Source organism: Muntiacus reevesi, chromosome 8 (assembly GCF_963930625.1).
Source record: "Muntiacus reevesi chromosome 8, mMunRee1.1, whole genome shotgun sequence".
Taxonomy (NCBI): Eukaryota; Metazoa; Chordata; class Mammalia; order Artiodactyla; family Cervidae; genus Muntiacus; species Muntiacus reevesi.
This window is the reverse complement of record NC_089256.1, coordinates 80325248-80344612: the sequence shown is the minus strand read 5'-3', so window position 1 is coordinate 80344612 and position 19365 is coordinate 80325248.

Sequence of the window (19365 nt, the reverse complement as noted above, 5' to 3'; positions counted from 1 at the left end):
GATAATATTGAGCACAATACTCATTTTCAAGCTCCACCTTACTGAAAGGTTGTCTTCCGGTTTTCCAGTTACAATTGATCCTGGTACCTTGCACATGTACTAAGTTGCTTCAGTCGTTTCCTACTCTTTGTGACCCCATGGACTGTAACCCACCACCCCCCTCTGTCCATGTGATTCTCCAGGCAAGAATACTGGGGTGGGTAGCCAAATGAATAGTTAAGTCTTTTAAAATTTGAGGCAAAAAACCCAACTTTGATGAGGAGTTTTGACCTATAGCAAAGTAAACATGTCAAAGTTAGCAACTTAAAGTGTCGAAGAGTTTGTGTGTAATATTTTCTCCTTATTTTAGGGAAAATAGTGACCCACATTCATCAAGGGAGCCCACTTTTAAAAGTTGATTTGGCTTGTCAGGTCTTAGTTGCAGCACACAGGCTCTTTGTTGCATCATGTGGGATCTTTTGTTGTGGGACATGGACTCTCTAGTTGTGGTGAGTAGGCTCAGTAGTTGCAGCATTGGGCTCTCTAGTCATGGCACAGGGGCTCCAGAGTACACAGCTTTCAGTAGTTGTGATGCATGGGCTTAATTGCCCCATGGCATCTGGGATCTTAGCTCCCTGACCAGAAATTGAACCCAAGTCCCCTGTGTTACAAGGCAGGTTCTTAATCACTGGACTACCAGACAAGTCCCAACAGAAGTGACTTTTAAGAAAGGGTTAAATGTTGTAGTTGGCAACAGGAGATACATTATGTTTAAGAAATGGACATAGGCTCACTCTTAAGTGGTTAGGCTCTGTCAGATATCATATTCCTTGTGCCACAGACAGCAAGACTCAGGAGGTGGAGAGAAAAATCTAAAATACTTCCTGCAGTTAGAGGTAGTAGATCGAAGTATGTAGACAGTAATCATCGTGTCTCTGCTTCTAGGTTCTAAACTAGCCAAGATCCCTCTACTTAACCAGAATTCTGGGTGGGGAAAAAGAATCCCAACAGTGACTGCCATTGAATTTCCTACCAGCATGTTTAGATGGGATCTCAGAATAGAAAATATTTCACTTATAGAAGTGAAATAAATGTCACATTACTCCTACCTGTTGTGGGTGACAAAATTCATACTAGCTGAACCAGTTAAGTTGATTTGAACAAGGATTGTGTGCTTGATTTATTTCATAACTAATATATATGGCAATGCAATGAAATATTTATGTTGACAATAGGAATGCTATTCTATAAATATTTAAAAATATGCTATAAAATTACAAACCAAAAGAAATTAAAGACAAATTTAAGAATAACAACCAGATTGAGAAAATGTTAATAATGCAAATTATTTTTAACATAGTTTAAGTGATACTTTTGCAATAAGAATGCATGCTGAATGAATTTTGGATAAAATGAATACTTTACCACATAGATGCTGGAAGCTTATTTGGATATTGGCCAATAGTTCATGAACTTTAAAATACTTGACTAGTAAATCAATTTTTAAGAATAATAAAGAAAATAGCCGGGAATGCAGACAGAAGTTGTCTATGAAGACGGCCATTTATAATGGCAAATTTTGGTAAAATAGCTAAATGTCCATAATAGAATTATTAGGTGAATCATGAATACAATTCATTATAACATTACAGAGCCAGTAAAGACATTTTTGAAGAATTTTTAACAGCATGAGAAGTTTTTCATTATGTATTGAATTAACAAGTATAAAAATAATATATGTATCATATAAGCATAATTATATATTTGTTTTTCTCTTTCTGACTTACTTCACTCTGTATGGTAGTCCCTAGGTCTATCCGTGTCTCTGCAATGACTCAATTTCATCCCCTTTTATGTCTGAGTAATATTCCAGGAAGATTTTTAAATGTCATATATTTCATATTAGAAAATCCTTCATAAAAGAAACACTTTATCTTTCTTGATCTTCTCACAAAAAAAGAAGAGAAGCATAAATTGAGGATAATAGTAACTTGCTTAGGGGCCTCAAAATTGTGAATGCACATGGTGATACTTTGTGCATACTTGATTTATACACAGCTATTCCAGTCATATTTTTATAGTACATCTGTGTTTAAAAGTATGTTCTTTTATTTATTCATTCATCAACACTTTATTGGGTGAGTACTGTCTGCCAATATTGTTTTAGGAACTTGGATACAGTGTTCAACTGGACAGTCTTAAAATTAAATATTAAGTTTGAAGATATACTTATCTAGCCTACCAATAAATATATGCCATGTGATAGCATGATAGTATTAAGGGATAGAGATGGGCAGGAGCAAATTCAGATAGCGTTGTCAGCGATATCCTCTCTGAGAATGTTTCATGAACATTTTGGACAAGTAACACTGAATGGGAAAACAAAGAAAGGATCTATCAAATGTAGAGTACTCTGTTAAATTATTTTCATATGTTATCTTCTTTATCACGAAACCAAGTTAGACTGTTTTATTCCTACTATGCCTATCTTCCAGGAAGTAAAGTAAGCTTACTTGCTCAGATAACACAGTCCAACATACATAGAAAAAAGACACAGGAGAGGAGATTGGGGCAGAATGTTGACCTGATGTTAAAATAAAAGGACAAATTAAAATATTTTGTTGGGAGAAACTGGATTTTATAAAGAAATGTCCTAATTTGAAAGAAAAGTAAACAATAAAATTTGAAAAGACCAAAAGTTTCAGTTGAAATACTAATTTTTGTTGATGTTTTACAGAAAACAACAAAATTCTGTAAAGCAATTATCCTTCAATTAAAAATAAATAAATTAAAAAATTAATACATTAAATACTTTCCAAACAATCCAGTTGAAATTTCTACAGGCAGTAGAATAAAGTATGCTAGAGCTCAGAATAATGTGATGAAGTAGAAATATAATATTATGAAGCATCAGTTTGAGTAATGTCATTTAGGATGAGAGACACATTACTATTATCCATTAGGAATGCTAAAATATATTGGGAAGGAATAGCAGGAAAAAAGTAAGATAAAATGGGAGGTTGTAAAATCTTGTGGAGAAAAGTAAAGACTTTTAAAGGAAGGAATAAAATAAAATATTACAAAGAAAGCTGATGAACTAGCTTTGGAATTAAACTAGTGTCCTTTGGAATTAAAAACAGAGAATAATTAGAAACTTGGCATTCAAAGATATGGTTGGAGCAGAAGCTGACTATGAGGGGTTCAAAATGATTAGTTAGTAAAAACACTGACATAGAAAATATAATCAATTCTTTTAATGAGGTTTGATGTACATGAATCCTGTGCTTTGAAACAGGTTGACTATGATCTCTCTTGAATAGAAATGGATATTTAGCCACATATGGGCCATCTTCCTCTCGGACTGCAGAATCCTCCATGTCACTTCCCCTGTAGGATTTCTTTTTTTTTTTTTTTTCAATAGCAGACATTTTATCTGTCTGCAAATGCAGAAGACATGGGTTCAATCCCTGGTCTGGGAAGATTCCACATGCCTTGGAGAAGCTAAACTCATGTGCCACAACTTCTGAGCCTGTGCTCTAGAGCTCGAGCCTCAACAAGAGAAGCCACCCCAATGAGAAGCCTGTGCACTGCAACTAGAGAGTAGCCCCCACTTGCCACAGCTAGCGAAAGCCCTAGTGCAGAAATGAAGACCCAGTACCGCTAAAAATAAATGTAAAAAATAAATAAAATTTAAGAAAAAAACAATTATCAAAAAAAAATTCTGTCTATCAAGGCATTTAAAATGAACTAGGCAACCATTCAAAGAAGAGTGTGCCTTGAATAATTAATCAAATCACTTGGAATTACACCCAGAATGCATTCCTGAATACAAAAACCAGGGACATTTTCCTCTCTCCTTCTATACTTGTGATTCCTAAAAATTCAGTTACAAATTTAGTGTGAGTCCTTGCATTTCCAAAATTGTCCTTCCAGGATATGTTACTATACAACTCTTCATCTGTGTTAGCTAGTGCTTAGATTAAGGGAATTGTAGGATGTAGAACTTGTTCCAAGCTTCTTTTGAAAATTCCTTTGTGGAATTCAGGACTCCACTACAAATTGCATGCTGGGCAGAACATTATTGGTAGAACTGGTAAACCTTCTGATTAAAATGAGCAATGACCTTATATTCTATGGTCTAGAAGGACTGATTGTAGATAGGAAAACTGATGTTTAGTTTTATATTAATAAATATATAGTAAAGCATATATTGCTTTAAGCAATATATAAAAATAAGCATAAATTGCTTAATTTTATAATACATTTGAACTCTTAAGATAATTTTTAAAGTCTCTTGCTTTTTAAAAAATTCTCCTTACTTGGGGACTTTATCATTCTCCAGACTTGCTCTTGCATGAAGAATATTTTGCAGTTTCTTTATCTGCTGCAAAAAGCCTATCTTAGAGTACAGGATATCTATTTCAGCAGGATTCTCAATAAAAGAAGAATGACATGCACATGGATCCAGAGCTCAGCCTGTTCCATCAGACTGATAATACCCTCCCAGCTTCTCAGTCTGAAATATGTCCTCCTGCTGGTCCTCGTTATTATCACCTTCAGTGATGCCTTTTCAAGCCTGTTGTCATACAGCATGCAGTAGCTCAGTGCTGTCAGGAGCATCCTTATCGTCTCTGTCAATGAGTACACAAGCCTCTGACCCCAGAACCTCTCAAAGCTCACTCCCTGTGAGGGATTTTGAGAGAAAAAAAAATGTGTGTTCTGTATCTATACAAAGATTTTTTTTTCCCTCTCTTACACTATATTTCTCTATTTCTTTATTTAGAGATAAATATATAAAAATGTATAATATATGGAATGATGTAATTTAAATGAAAGAAAATATTTTCTGTTATCATTTTTTAAAGAAAGTAAAAATAATTGAGAACAGCATTCTGAAAGCATGCACAATTTCCTTAAGAATTTTGTATTCTTTACAGACATTATGCAATTTACTAAAACAAAAAACAAACAAACAAAACTATAGAAACATAAACAATTTTATTCACTTTAAGAATTTAAGTATGATATAAAAGGAAAGGTATATCAGTGGTTTTCTGAAATAGCAAAATATTATATCCATAAAAGATAAAAATTCTAATGCCTTTGTAGCAGCATCTGCATAAAGAGAAGACAAACTATGATTGTGTGTAATTAAATGTATAGATACAGGAGTAATCAAAAGCTGAAAAAGTAGACAAGTTGCTGACATTTTAAATTTCCGTAAAAATGTATTCTTCATGAATCTGTTCAGCACTGAACTCAAAGGCATAAGGTTTTGGGTTGACTAATAGAATGAAAAATGAGAATGGTAGTACACATATTTTGAGAGAAAAATAAAGATTTTGATGTTTTATGTCTAGACATTATAATTCAGCATATCAGTCTAATTTTCATAATATGAAAGCAAAGTATGTGTATGTATATATACAAACATTTATATTTATACACACACACACACACACATATATATATATATACACTTCTAATGAAATAATACATAAATAGTCAAGTTATGGATTGAAAAAATGTTGAATAGATGTGATCTCTACCTACAGAAATTTCTTTGAAATAAATGAGAAGCACTTAAAAAATGAGGGGAATCAAAATCTCTAAGGAAAAAACTACTTTTTAAAAAAATCTTACTTTTGTGTATTGTATATAGAGCTAGATCGAAATATAAGCTTTAAGTATGTTACATAGCTGTCTCCCAAAGTCATGACTATGTGGTACATTTCTTACCTATAAAAAGACATATTTCTTGCTTTCTAGTTAAGGAAACAGTGGTTGGTTCTATTCTTCATAATCAAGGTAGAATCAAATAGTTTTAAAAATAATGTATTCAATGTGTTGCTCTATAAAAAAGTTAAAATATATGAGTTATTATTAGTAAAATATATTCATTGTGTTCATTGTTGTTTTATTAGATATTAAGTTATGTCCGACTCTTTGGACCTCATGGACTGTAGCCTGCCAAGTTCCTCTGTCCATGGGATTTCCCAGGCAAGAGTACTGGAGTGGGTTGCCATTTCCTTCTCCAGGGGATCTTCCTGATTCAAGGATCCAGCTAGCATCTCCTGCATTGGCAGGCAGATTCTTTACTGTTGAGCCACATGGGAAGCCCCTGTGTTCATTACTTGAATGTAACTTCATAACATATGATGAAAATATTCATATTTACAGTATCATGTTAAAGCAATACCAATGTCAGGAACGGAAGTAACTCACAAGTAAGATTTTGTGAATGATCAAGAACCTTCTGCTATTATATTAAGTGCACTGGTTTAATTTTTCTGAGAAAACAGGAAGCATGTGGACATGTTAAATTTTCTATTATATATAAAGATTTTATAGCAGAACTTTAGAGTAAATCATTTATTATTATTATTGTTTAGTTGCTAAGTCGTGTCTGATTCTCTGTGACCTTATGGACTGTAGACTGCCAAGCTCCTTTGTCCATGAGATTTTCCAGACAAGAGTACTGGAGTGGGTTGCCATTTCCTCATCTGGGGGATCTTTCTGACTGAAGGATAGAACCAAAGATATCTCTAAAAAATATTTTCAATAAATAAACTTCTGTTCATTTCAGTTGCTCAGTCTTGTCTGACTCTTTGTGACCCCATGGACTGCAGCATGCCAGGCTTACCTGCCCATCACTAAGTCCCAGAGCTTACTCAAACTCATGTCCATTGAGTTGGTGATGCCATCCATCCAACCATCTCATCCTATGTCATCCCTTTCTCCTCCTGCCTTCAATCTTTCCCAGCAACAGGGTCTTTTCCAATGAGTCAGCTCTTCCCATCAGGTGGCCAAAGTTTTGGAGTTTCAGCTTCAATGGAGTTTCACCTTCCAATGAATATCCCTGGAAAAGGGAATGGCAAACCACTTCAGTATTTCTGCCTTGAGAAACCTGTGAACAGTATGAAACAAACTTGGTTGTGACTAATTCAGCAAATGTCACAGTTGTGCTAACCTGCAAATTCCTAGTATACAAAAGCCTAGTACACACAAAGTGAGGCTAAAAATGTATCCCTGGTTTTCGCTGAATTCTCAGTCAAACCTAGTTGTTAATCAAAGACTATTACAAAACAAAAATAAAGTGATGTTATGAGAAGAAAAAACATATATAAATCAAATTTACCAATGATTAGAGTATTCTCAAACCCACTCTAGTATTCTTGCCTGGGAAATCCCATGGATAGAGGAGCCTGGTGGGCTACAGTCTGTGGGATCACAGAAGAATCTGCCATGACTTAAGTGACTAAACAGCAACAAATTCTCACACATAAAATAAATATATATATACATGCATACAACCTGTATGTAATTTAACATGATTGCTTTTGTCAAAGCAGATACCAGACTTTCCTAAGTGCTAGTCCTTGGACTCTTTCTTTGTCAGGGCAGTACCGCCCTGGGGCTGTCTGTCCCTTCTCCTTAATGCAATGATCCCTGCTGGCTTGTTTTTGTGGTTCATGTTTAGGGGTGATAGGGAATGCACGAACAGTGCCAAGCAACAAAAAATGGCCTTCTGTAATATTTTAATAACTTATTTTAAGCTTTTTCTCCCCACAATACATTCCCAAACTTCCTAAGAATGAGAAATATTTTTAAAAAATAATAATTTTAAAGAGATGCATATTTTATGTTTTTATTGAATAGTATAAAGTAAATTAAACACTGTAAAGCTATGAGAAGAGAGGCTAAGTAGTCTAACTTTTCACTGGAGATAAATGTATCTAATGAAATAGATCTGCAATAATAAGAAATTAAAGATGTATTTAGCTGGAGAATGGAAAATGCAAGCTATAGAAAATTACAATATTAAGGGAAATAAAGTTTAGAATAAACCTATATTGGGCTGCAGCCCGCAGGCCTTTAAAGCCTGCAATTGCTGAGATTTGACTGAAGAAAAGGGCCCAGAGTTAGCAAGAGAGACTTCAAAGGCTTAATGGATAGAGAGACTTCATACCTCTGAAGCAAAATCCTGGATTGACACTTCACCGACACCTTGCCATGGGCTGCCTGCAGGATGTGGCAGCAGTCTTTGCTTCTGGGGGAAGGAGAGATTGCCAGTTATAGGGGTAATTGACATCAGGTTGGCTCATTCATTGCCAAGGAAACAAGCAGAGGGGCATGCCCCTTACAACCCCTTTGATAATAATTACCAGCTGGGCCTGGGGCAGGTATATAGAAAGGTCAATCGTGTGAGTAGGAGAAGTAGGCACTGGTAGAGTAAGGGATGTATAGAGAACGATAAAGCAGCCCCTGATAATAGACATGTAAATTTCCTAAACTGTGGTAGCAGAGTATATACCGATAGAGACTCTATAGGAGAACATGAAACAAAATGTGTAATATATGTTAAGCAGTGAAGAGATTTTCCTATTTTATTTTCCTTAGTGGCAACTGTATAGCCAAAGGCATTATTGTCCATGATCAGTATGAGACCAAACTGCCTAGCTCATGTGATAATTCTAGCATATTTATCAGTGTTTCATTTTAAGCAAACTATCCAAAAATGGAAAAGTCAAACAATTACAATTCAAAATTGATTTTATAGTGGACAGTTATCATTTTGTCTTTTCATCATTCATTTCTTCTTTTTCTGGAAGGAATACCTTATTTTGCTTTAAAAAGTCACCTTCCCCCAGTATGTTATATAACATTAAAAAAAATACATTTGTGTAATTTATTGGCTTTCTTGGAACTAAAGCCTACTTGAGACCCAACTAAAAAGCAAATGCATAGCACAATTCTTGAGAGTTGGTGAGTTATCAAATGAACTCTTAACCTCTTTAGGACCACTATGTGAAAGTCAATTTAAGACCTGATGATATGCAGCTGAAAAATAGGAATAACATACTTCTAAAATACCACCTGCCCCCCCACCTCACCCCCACCCCCACATTCTGGAATCCTTTCCAGAAGGAAGCAATTCATTTCTGCTTGGAGTTCATGTGAATACGTTGATTCAAAGAAAAGAAATCAAAACTTAATTCTGACAACTTATCTCTGCCCCTTATCCCCTTATTATTTTTTTACATCCAGTTTTAAGAGTTATTTTTTTAATCTAAAAAAATATGTGAAACTCTTTTTACTTTTATTTATGTAAATATATTAATATTATCTAGTATAGTTTCTAGTTATTCTGACTTTGATTAAAAAGGTGTTTTCTATTTCATTATGTCCAGGTGTCCCTTTTGGTTAGGAGTTAAGTTACAGGCTTCAAGTAATAGAAACTCTAAAATGCCAATGATACAAAAGATAGAAAGCTATCTCTCTCTCATGTAAAAGTATTTTGGAAGTTACCAATTCAACGTTGACAAGGAGGTTCCAAATTCTCTATCTTGCTGTTCTACATCTTCAACAACTGTATTTCTCTTTCTAATCTATGATGTTTGTAATATAGTAGTTATATACACATTAAAAATATGAGGAGATAGCATAGAAATAAGAGTATACCTATTCATTAATAGATATTTCCTGGAAGAGACAATGCTATGTTTCCACTCAAGTCCTGTTGGAATGAGTTTAATTATTTGACAGATTTAGCTGCCAGTGAGCCAGTGAAAAGTTGTCTGTCTTTAGGTGACCATAAAGGTGCTTAGGTCAAACTTAGTGGCTCTATCAATAAGTAAGGTGGAGAGAATTGATGACAGTGAATATATCCAAAATATTATTCTGTTATTATTTTATTGTTCTGAACATTCTTCACATTTATGATTTTTAATTTAATACAAATATTTTTATATATAGTGTGAATTCCTTTGGCATGGCTAACTACTTGTGCTGTTACTATTTACTAAACGTATCATGTGTTTATTCACTAAAATGAAATGTCACCTGTACCATATATAGCATTCCTGCATATCTATCTGTTGGAATCCATTTAATGGGCCCAGTTCTTCTGTTTTTTTTTCCAATTCTCCATATCAATACAAAAGTTCCATTATTATTTTTAATTTTATATCTTATAGTGTTATTTTCTAAATTAATAGACAGTGAATTTATTTATATTTTTTGGTGTACAGTTTTTTGAGTTTAAAATATGTATAGACTTATATACCTACAACAATCAAGGTACAGAACAACAGTTCATTACCCCCAAATCTCCCTTATGTTTTCCATTAGTAGTCATGACTGAATCACACTCAAATACTTGGCAACTACAAAACTTGATTTCTAAACCTTCAGTTTTGTTTTTGAGAATACTATGTAAATGGAATCACATAAAAGGTAAGCTTTGTAACTAAATCCTTTCACTCAGCTTAATAGATTTAAGTTCATCCTCTGTTAATGCTTCTTTTTTTTTCAGTACTTTTATATTATTAGTGAGAGAATGACCAACCTAGACAGCGTATTAAAAAGCAGAGACATTACTTTGCCAACAAAGGTCCATCTAGTCAAAGCTATGGTTTTTCCAGCAGTCATGTATGGATGTAAGAGTTGGACTATAAAGAAATCTGAGTGCCTAAGAATTAATGCTTTTGAACTATTGTGTTGGAGAGGACTCTTGAGAATCCCTTGGACTGCAAGGAGATCCAACCAGTCCATCCTAAGGAGATCCTAAAGGAGATCAGTCCTTTTCATTGGAAGGACTGATGCTGAAGCTGAAACTCCAATACTCTGGCCACCTCATGCAAAGAGTTGACTCACTGGAAAAGACCCTGATGCTGGGAAATACTGAAGGCAGAAGAAGGAGTGACAGAGGATGAGTTGCTAGGATAGTAGCACCAACTCAACGGACATGAGTTTGAGTAAACTCCTGGAGTTGGCAACGGACAGAGAGGGCTGGCATGCTGCAGTCCATGGGGTCGCAAAGAGTCAGACACGACTGAGCAACTGAACTGAACTGAGTGAGGTAATGAGTAGTTATATTAGTCAGGGTTCTCCAAAGAAATAGAATCAATAGGACATATACATATATGTACACACACCCAGTCACACACATATAAAATCTTATTGAATCACATTATAATACCTCAAGGGGAAGGTGATATGTTTTACTGAGTCCATCAATTCAAATATTAATCTCTCATCTGGAAACACTTTCACAGATGCACCCAGAAATAGTGTTTAACTAAATACCTGGGTGCTCACCATGACACAATATGATTGACACATAAAAATAACCTCCACAATGATATTCTTTTGGATGCTACACCACAATTTGTTCACCTGTTTATTTAATGAACAACATTTGGGTTGTTCCAAGGTTTCAGTGATTTTAAATAGAGCCCCTACATTTTCCTATAAAATTTAATAAATAGCTATAAGTTTTTCCAGGGTGAAAATTTAGGAGCTGGACGTCTGAGTTATAAAGTTTATTTGATACTGTCAAATGTTTTCCAGACTGATTGCAACATTTTGCACTCACATGAGAAATATTTGAGGATTACAGATTCTTTGCACTTTTACTAAATCTGGATATTGCCAGTATTTTTATTTTAGCCATTGTACTAGTTATTGTTTTAAAGTGAATTATAACCTCTAAAATATATACATTGAAGCCTTAATGTCCAAGGTGACTGTTTTGGAGATAAAGCCTTTATGAAAGAATTAGGTTAAATGAGGTCATAAATATGGGTTCTTTATCTAGATAGAACTGGTGTCCTTAAAACAAAGTGATATCAGAACTTTCTATCTTCATAAGTATCAAGGAAAATCCATGTGAGAAATACAATGAGAATATGGCCATCTATGAGGCATAAAGGGAGCTCTTCAGGTCAGTTCAGTTCAGTCGCTCAGTCGTATCCGACTCTTTGTGACTCCATGGACTGCAGCACGCCAGGCCTCCCTGTCTATCACCAACTCCCAGAGTCCACCCAAACCCATGTCCATCGAGTCGGTGATGCCATCCAGCCATCTCATCCTCTGTCATCCCCTTCTTCTGCTGCCTTCAATCTTTTCCAGCATCAGGGTCTGTTCCAATAAGTCGGTTATAAGTCGGTTATTCACATCAGGTGGCCAAAGTATTGGAATTTCAGCTTCAGCATCAGTCCTTCCAATGTATATTCAGGACTGATTTCCTTTAGGATGGGCTGGTTGGATCTCCTTGCAATCCAAGGGATTCTCAAGAGTCTTCTCCAATACCACAGTTCAAAAGCATCAGTTCTTTGGTGCTCAGCTTTCTTTATAGTCCAACTCTCACATCCATACATGACTACTGGGAAAACTATAGCTTTGACTAGATGGACTTTTGTTGGTAAAGTAATGTCTCTTTCCCCAGTAAGGGGAAATATATTAAATATATTAAATTGAATACCACTGTGGCTCAGATGGTAAAGAATCTGCCTGCAATGCAGGAGCCCCAGGTTCGATCACTGGGTTGGGAAGATCCCTTAAGTAGGGAATGCTACCCTTCCCAGTATTCTTGCCTGGAGAATTCCATGGAAAGAGCAGTTTGGTAGACTACAGTCCTGGGCATAACAAAGAGTTGGCCAGAACTGCGTGGCTAATTCTTTTCATTTTCACCACAACTTTCATAAAATCTCTGAAGATGGCTAAGTCGCACACACACATGATTCTGGGAATATCAGGCATGATATTAACTAGTTTCATTTATCTTTACTAGTGATTCTATTTGACTGCATTAGCAAGTAAACTGGCCAAAATATCAAATGGAATATTTTTCATTTTATTTTTTTGTCATAGAGGAATATTCATTTATATGATCAATGAGTTTGTTGGTGTGATTGCACTTTATTTTTCCTTTAGAAGTAGTGTATGCCTAAAGTTGAAATAAAAGAAATTTTAGATTCATTATTTCATTTTATTAAAAAATTTTCTTATTTCTATTTAACTTTAAAGACAAACTATTCTATAATATGCTAATTTGCACTTACTGCTTTAATATATCAACTGATAACTTCAACTGCAATAGTGTGAAGCACCCATTTAAAAAATATTAATTTGTCAGCAGGTTTATATATGCCATTTTCTGCCTTATCCCGGCTAACTCACCAATTTCTTTTTATACAGTGAAATTCAGTAACTTTCAGTGCAGCTTGCTTTATTTTTCATCATCGGAAAATTAAAGTCCAAGGAAGTAGCATTTGAAAACAAGGTTGTTTTTTCCTTTTTTAAGTCCCAAGAGGTTTCAGAAATAATTGGTGAAAAACCTGATATATTAAATTGTAAGCTGTTTAAGGTAACTACATGATGCAAAGCTGCAAAAATAATTTCATTCTAAGAATGATATAGGATGTGTGAAATTTTAATGTGTTTCATTTTGGAAGATCTATTGATAAAATTTTCTTCCTTGGAAAGTGTTTCATTTTATTGGTGAGATTAAAATGAATTCACTTAACACAAAGTAAACATTTAGCACATATTTAGATAAGCTGAAGCTTATTTCACACTACTTTTGAGTATTTTTTACAAAAGGAATTTATTGTGCTATCTTTTTTTTAAAGCACAAAATTTGAGCATGAACTTAGCTATTTCAGCCTCATATTTTCCCCCCAATGGTGTGTCTATTTCATATTTAATCTTCATGTGTCATTACTATATGGAAACTAAATTAAAAAAAAAAAACAGATTACAACAATTATTTCAAAATGAGTACCATATTCTTCAAGGCAGTTATTTTGGAGAGGTATGATAAACTTATTTCACCAGTTACAGCATTGTAATTATATGCAAAATAGTTTTTCAAATTTACCTTTTTAACTACAGGATAGATTACAGATTTAGAAACAATAGTTATTAGTTTTATATAGAACTGCCATATGATCCAGCAATCCCACTACTGGGCATACACACAGAGGAAACCAGAATTGAAAGAGACACATGTACCCGAATGTTCATCGCAGCACTGTTTATAATAGCCCGGACATGGAGGCAACCTAGATGTCCATCAGCAGACGAATGGATAAGAAAGCTGTGGTACATATACACCATGGAATATTACTCAGCCATTAAAAAGAATACACTGAAATCAGTTCTAATGAGGTGGATGAAACTGGAGCCTATTATACAGAGTGAAGTAAGCCAGAAAGAAAAACACCAATACAGTATACTAACGCATATATATGGAATTTAGAAAGATGGTAATGATAACCCTGTATGCGAGACAGCAAAAGAAACACAGATGTATAGAACAGTCTTTTGGACTCTGTGGGAGAGGGCAAGGGCAAGATGATATCGGAGAATGGCACTGTAATGGCATGTAAATTATCATATATGAAACGAATCGCCAGTCCAGGTTTAATGCATGATATATGGTACTTGGGGCTGGTGCACTGGGATGACCCAGAGGGGTGGGATGGGGATGGAGGTGGGAGGGAGGCTCAGGATGGAGAACACATGTACACGTATGGCAGATTCAAGTCAATGTATGGTAAAACCAATACAATGTTGTAAAGTAAAATAAATAAATTAATTAATTAAAAAAATAAAAAAACAAGAATTAGATGCTTTTGAAAAAATAATACTTTTAAAGATTATGCTTTTACATCATAAAGATATATAAGTTCTCTTTACAATTGATTTCAGAAGAATGGCTAAAACTTCTGGATCAATTTTAGAGGCATCCTTGAATGAGCTGTTACTTTCTTTAAGTAAGGACTTAATTAGCATGTGTTTGACTCAGAAGCCTAGGCACTTTCACTTTCATTCATTCTTTGAGCTTTCTTTATTTTTCTGAAAATGAATTTTGCTTGTTTCAAAAGGATTGTCAATAAAAGGAGTGGAATGTGAACTATGCTTACTGTAATCTATTAGATAAACATGCCATTTCTACAAGAACTGACAGTAGATACTCTGCTGAATGTCATTGTATGTGGAAAGACTGCTCAAAAGATTCAGTCTCACTTGGCAGTAGAAGCAATGAAAGCAATGATCTCTTGGTTATGAAGGAATAGCCACCAGAAATATTGTTTGGTACTAATAAAACTTTTCCTCATGTTTCCTTGAGATGTGCAAGGAAAAATGATTGAATATTCAGCATATTTCCATGAGTTAAAAGACATTTTTATTATCAGCAAATTATTTAACTTTCCTGAGAACAGGTATTAAAACTAAATATATTTTGTACCAGTGTAGGTGCCCATTCTTAAGGAGTTTTAAAATTAATAGATGCACCAAACCTTGTAACCTACTCTTTCTTTTAAAAATATTGAGTCACTAAAAAAGATATTGAACATCACTAGCTGAAGTGAAATATTTAAGCTTCACATCATCAATCAGACATGTGGTGTATTTATGTTGAATAAAAATGTCTGTACAAATACCAATGCCTATCCTTGGTAGTACTTTCCCACCAGGTCTGATATAACATTTATCACATTTATTGTTCACACTATTTCACCAACTCCTTACCTGCTGGCTGCTGACATTTCTGAGTTTGGATCCTGTTTTCATTTTATTGTGTACTTCATCATCTATAAAAACAATTTAAAATGTAACTAATGCACAAGGGAGACTGAAAGTTAAAACTTTTGTGTCATTAGTGCAATACTTGGTGCATTGTAGTTTCTCTCTCACTTTATAAACTCCACCATTGTTCAATTTCTTTATTATTATTATTTACTTATTTATTTTGGCCAATGTGGAATACCAATCTTGCCTCCTGACCAGGGATGAGGGATCAAACCCATGCTCCCTTCATTGGAAGCACATAAAATAACCACTGGACCACGAGGGAAATCCCTGTAGGTTCTCAATGATTATGTTACTGTTTCTTTCTTTTATTCAGGACTCGAGGGTGCTCAGGAGGTGCTTGTATGTTATTATACTCCTTTTTTAAATTGAACCCAAATGGATCAGAGGTAAAGATTTCGCCTGCTAATGCAGGAGCTTGGGTTCGATCCCTGAGTCTGGAAGATCCCCTGGAGAAGGAAATGGCAACCCACTCCAGTATTCTTGCCTGGAAAACCCCATGGACAGAGGGGCCTGGTGGGCTACAGTCCATAGAGCTGCAAAGACTCAGACATGACTGAATACACACACTGGAGTGGATCAACAGGGAGATATGAAGAGAGACAAAAGCTTGAAGAGAACCAAAACAAGGACACAAACTGAAAGTACAATTGTTGCTGTTGTTAATCATTCATGATCTGTGGTGAATGTATTAAAACCAGTACTATTATCATTATTGAGACCATGACTTTGATTTTTAAAAGATCATTAAAATAGGTAAGAATAAATCTATGGCCACAATGTACTAAAGGTACAATGATTTGTGGTTTTAACTTTAGAAAAAAATGTTTTTTTTTTTAAATTTTATCAACTTTATTTCCTTTAAAGATAAACTATATATTTTGCTTATAAAATTAAGCTAAATTAGTATAACAAAATACCAAAAAATAAAATTTGTAAAAGTTATTGCTATAAATAGGTGGTGATTTATACTAATAACATTGTTTACTGTATCATCCTTAATGATTCATGACTGATTTTTAGTCAATAGTAAGTGCATGATAAGCTATTAGTATAATAAATTACTTTAATTGACTTCTTGAGACTTAATAAATTTTTCATTCTTGAGATAATATGTATATATCCATGAGGTATTTTTTAATGGATGGATTTAGTTTAATAATATTTATATTTTATCTAGGATTATTGCATCTATGCTTATAAGTGAGATTTATTTAAATTCTTTCTTTTACTGTCCATATTGGCTCAGATGGTAAAGAATCCACTTGCCAATGAAAGAGATGCTGGTTCGATCCCTGGGTTGGGAAGATCCCTGGAGAAGGGTTATGGCAGTATTCTTGCCTGGAGAATCTCATCAGCTATAATTCAAGGGCCACAAAGAGTCATGCATGACTAAATGACTAAGCATCTTGATTTTAGTATCAAAAATATGCCAGCCTAATCAAATGATTGAGGGTGAAACATCCCCAACGTTTTCTGCTCCTCAGAAAATTTTGTAAAGGCTACAGATTATATTATCTTCTTTGAATGCTTTATAAAAATATTTTAATATTCATAAAAGTATTTTAATAATATATGAATTGGTGCTTGCATATTGTTTATTTTTTAGTAGATTTAAACTATGTTTTTAAAAATTTCAACTGGTTTCAGATCTGTCTTTAGAATAGCATATAAAAATGGTTGAAGTACATATATGTTTATGTATGTTTATATATATATTTTATATACAGTTTATATACAGGTTACATATGTGTATGAGAACCCTCATGGTAGCCTAAGTAATTTATATTTTTGATAAAAAAATTCATCTTCATTCCTTTAAACTTAGTTATATATTTTCTTATGAATTTTCTTATTGAAGCTATTTAATCCATATATATTCATAACCTATTTTATTAGCCAACAGTTTATGCATGCTTTATATATTTCTTCTTAGCATTTTATAATTGACTTTTTTCAATTTTATCTCTAATCTAGAGAGTAAATGCTAGATAATATGTGTTAAAATTTAATCTTTGAATTCTTAATACATTTGTCTGGGGTCAAATCTGTCTACCACTTACTTGAGGCTTGACCCTGGATAATTTACTGAGCCTGTTTCTGTCTTACTCTCGTTTCTCATCTATATATTAAGGATACTTATATGTGATCTTCATAAGGATGATTAGTGGGGATTCAATAAAATAATTTTAATAAAGCACTTAGTAAATTTCCTATTATATAGAAAACACTCAATAATTATTTATTAGGATTATTATTTCAACCAATAATATTTATTCTCACAAAACATTAGTGTTACCTGTTATAGGATTTATGTATGATGAATGGTAAGGTCAGTATATCTATCTAGGATTCTGAAGATTTGAATTTTATTTATGCTGTGTAGATTACAGCTACTTGACATTTATTTCATGTCATCACACTTACTTAGACTTCTTTTCCTAATCAAAAAATGACAGGCTTAGACTGGATCAGAGGTCAGAAAACTACTACCCATGGCCAAATAAGTCTTGTTATTGGAGCACAGTCACACCCAGTTGTTTACACATTGTGTTTGCTTTTGCATGAGGTAGCAGAGTTAAGTAGTTGCCATTAAAGCTGAAAATATTTGTTTTCATTCCTTTGTCTAAATTTTTCACCAGATTATTTTTAAAAGCTTTCCTGTGCTGATACTCTATGGTCTATTTGTAATATTTATTTCTAAATGAGCCAACCTATTTGGAAGGAAGAATGATGGAAATAGAATGTAAATAGATCTTCCTTTTCCTATATCCATGGAACTGAACTCCACGGATTCTTACTGAGAAATCACTATCCCCAGACCGCTATGTTTAATTATGATCAGTTACTTACAAAATTATGATGGTCAGTAAGTGGTGGTAGATAATGTGTTTGTTCTGATTTTCCTCTACTCTATGCTTGTAGCACTCCTTGGGTCAAGCTTACTGACTCCTGTCACTATGAGCTCTCTCAGCTTTACCTCTTACTTGACTTACACTAACGGTAGCTCCTCAGCCAGATGAAATAATTTCTCACATTTACGATCTGCTGCCTTGTGAATCTTGGTACTAGGTCAGGTCCACAGTAGCAGCTATCCATTTTGGGGCCAAGATTATATCACACCTTAGATTTATAATTTCATTTTGAAATCACTTTCCCCCAAAGCTATTTTTCCATTGACTAAGAAATTCAAAGCATCCTGTATTCCACAGTCAACCTGAAATAGACCCCCTTGCGTCATCTCTAATTTTGCAGCAAAGTTGCTCTTTCCTCAGTTAAATCTATCCTGTCTCTACTCTCATTCTATAACATCTTGCATTGATACAAACTGCCATATAATTTCAGTTATCTAACTTGTAAGTAGTAGCAGCATATGTTAAGTACTCAGTAAATAATGGTTGTCCCCATAATGTCATTGTTACTCACTTGTTCAGGAACTGGCAGGTTGAGATACAATGTCACACCATTCTAGAATTCCTAATGCTTTTGCATCAAATAATTGGCTTTCTATGAAAATTCAGCTTATATATCTAAATACGAATGAACAGAAAAAATATCTCTGGTATCTAATGGAGAAAAATAAAATAATGATTCAGAAATGTAGAGTCACTTTAAAAACATATAACAGAATGTACTCTTGTTTCTCTTCAGATTGCATACATCTTTTACCTTTGGCTAAACAAACAAAAAAACAAATAATTGGTGTAAGTTCTTATCCTATAGTCAGAATTCAGCCACTTCATAACTACAATACTCTTTGAAACTGGGTTTAATTTGAAGAAATTACAGCAGATAGTAGGATTTATAAATAGATATCATGGAGTAAGATTCAAATTTTATAATATATATATATACACATACACACACATATATAAATGCATATATAAAGAAAGTAAGATTCAATTTGGGTTTAATTTGAAGAAATTATAGCAGATAGTAGGATTTATAAACAGATATCATGGAGTAAGATTCAAATTTTATATATATATATATATATATATATAT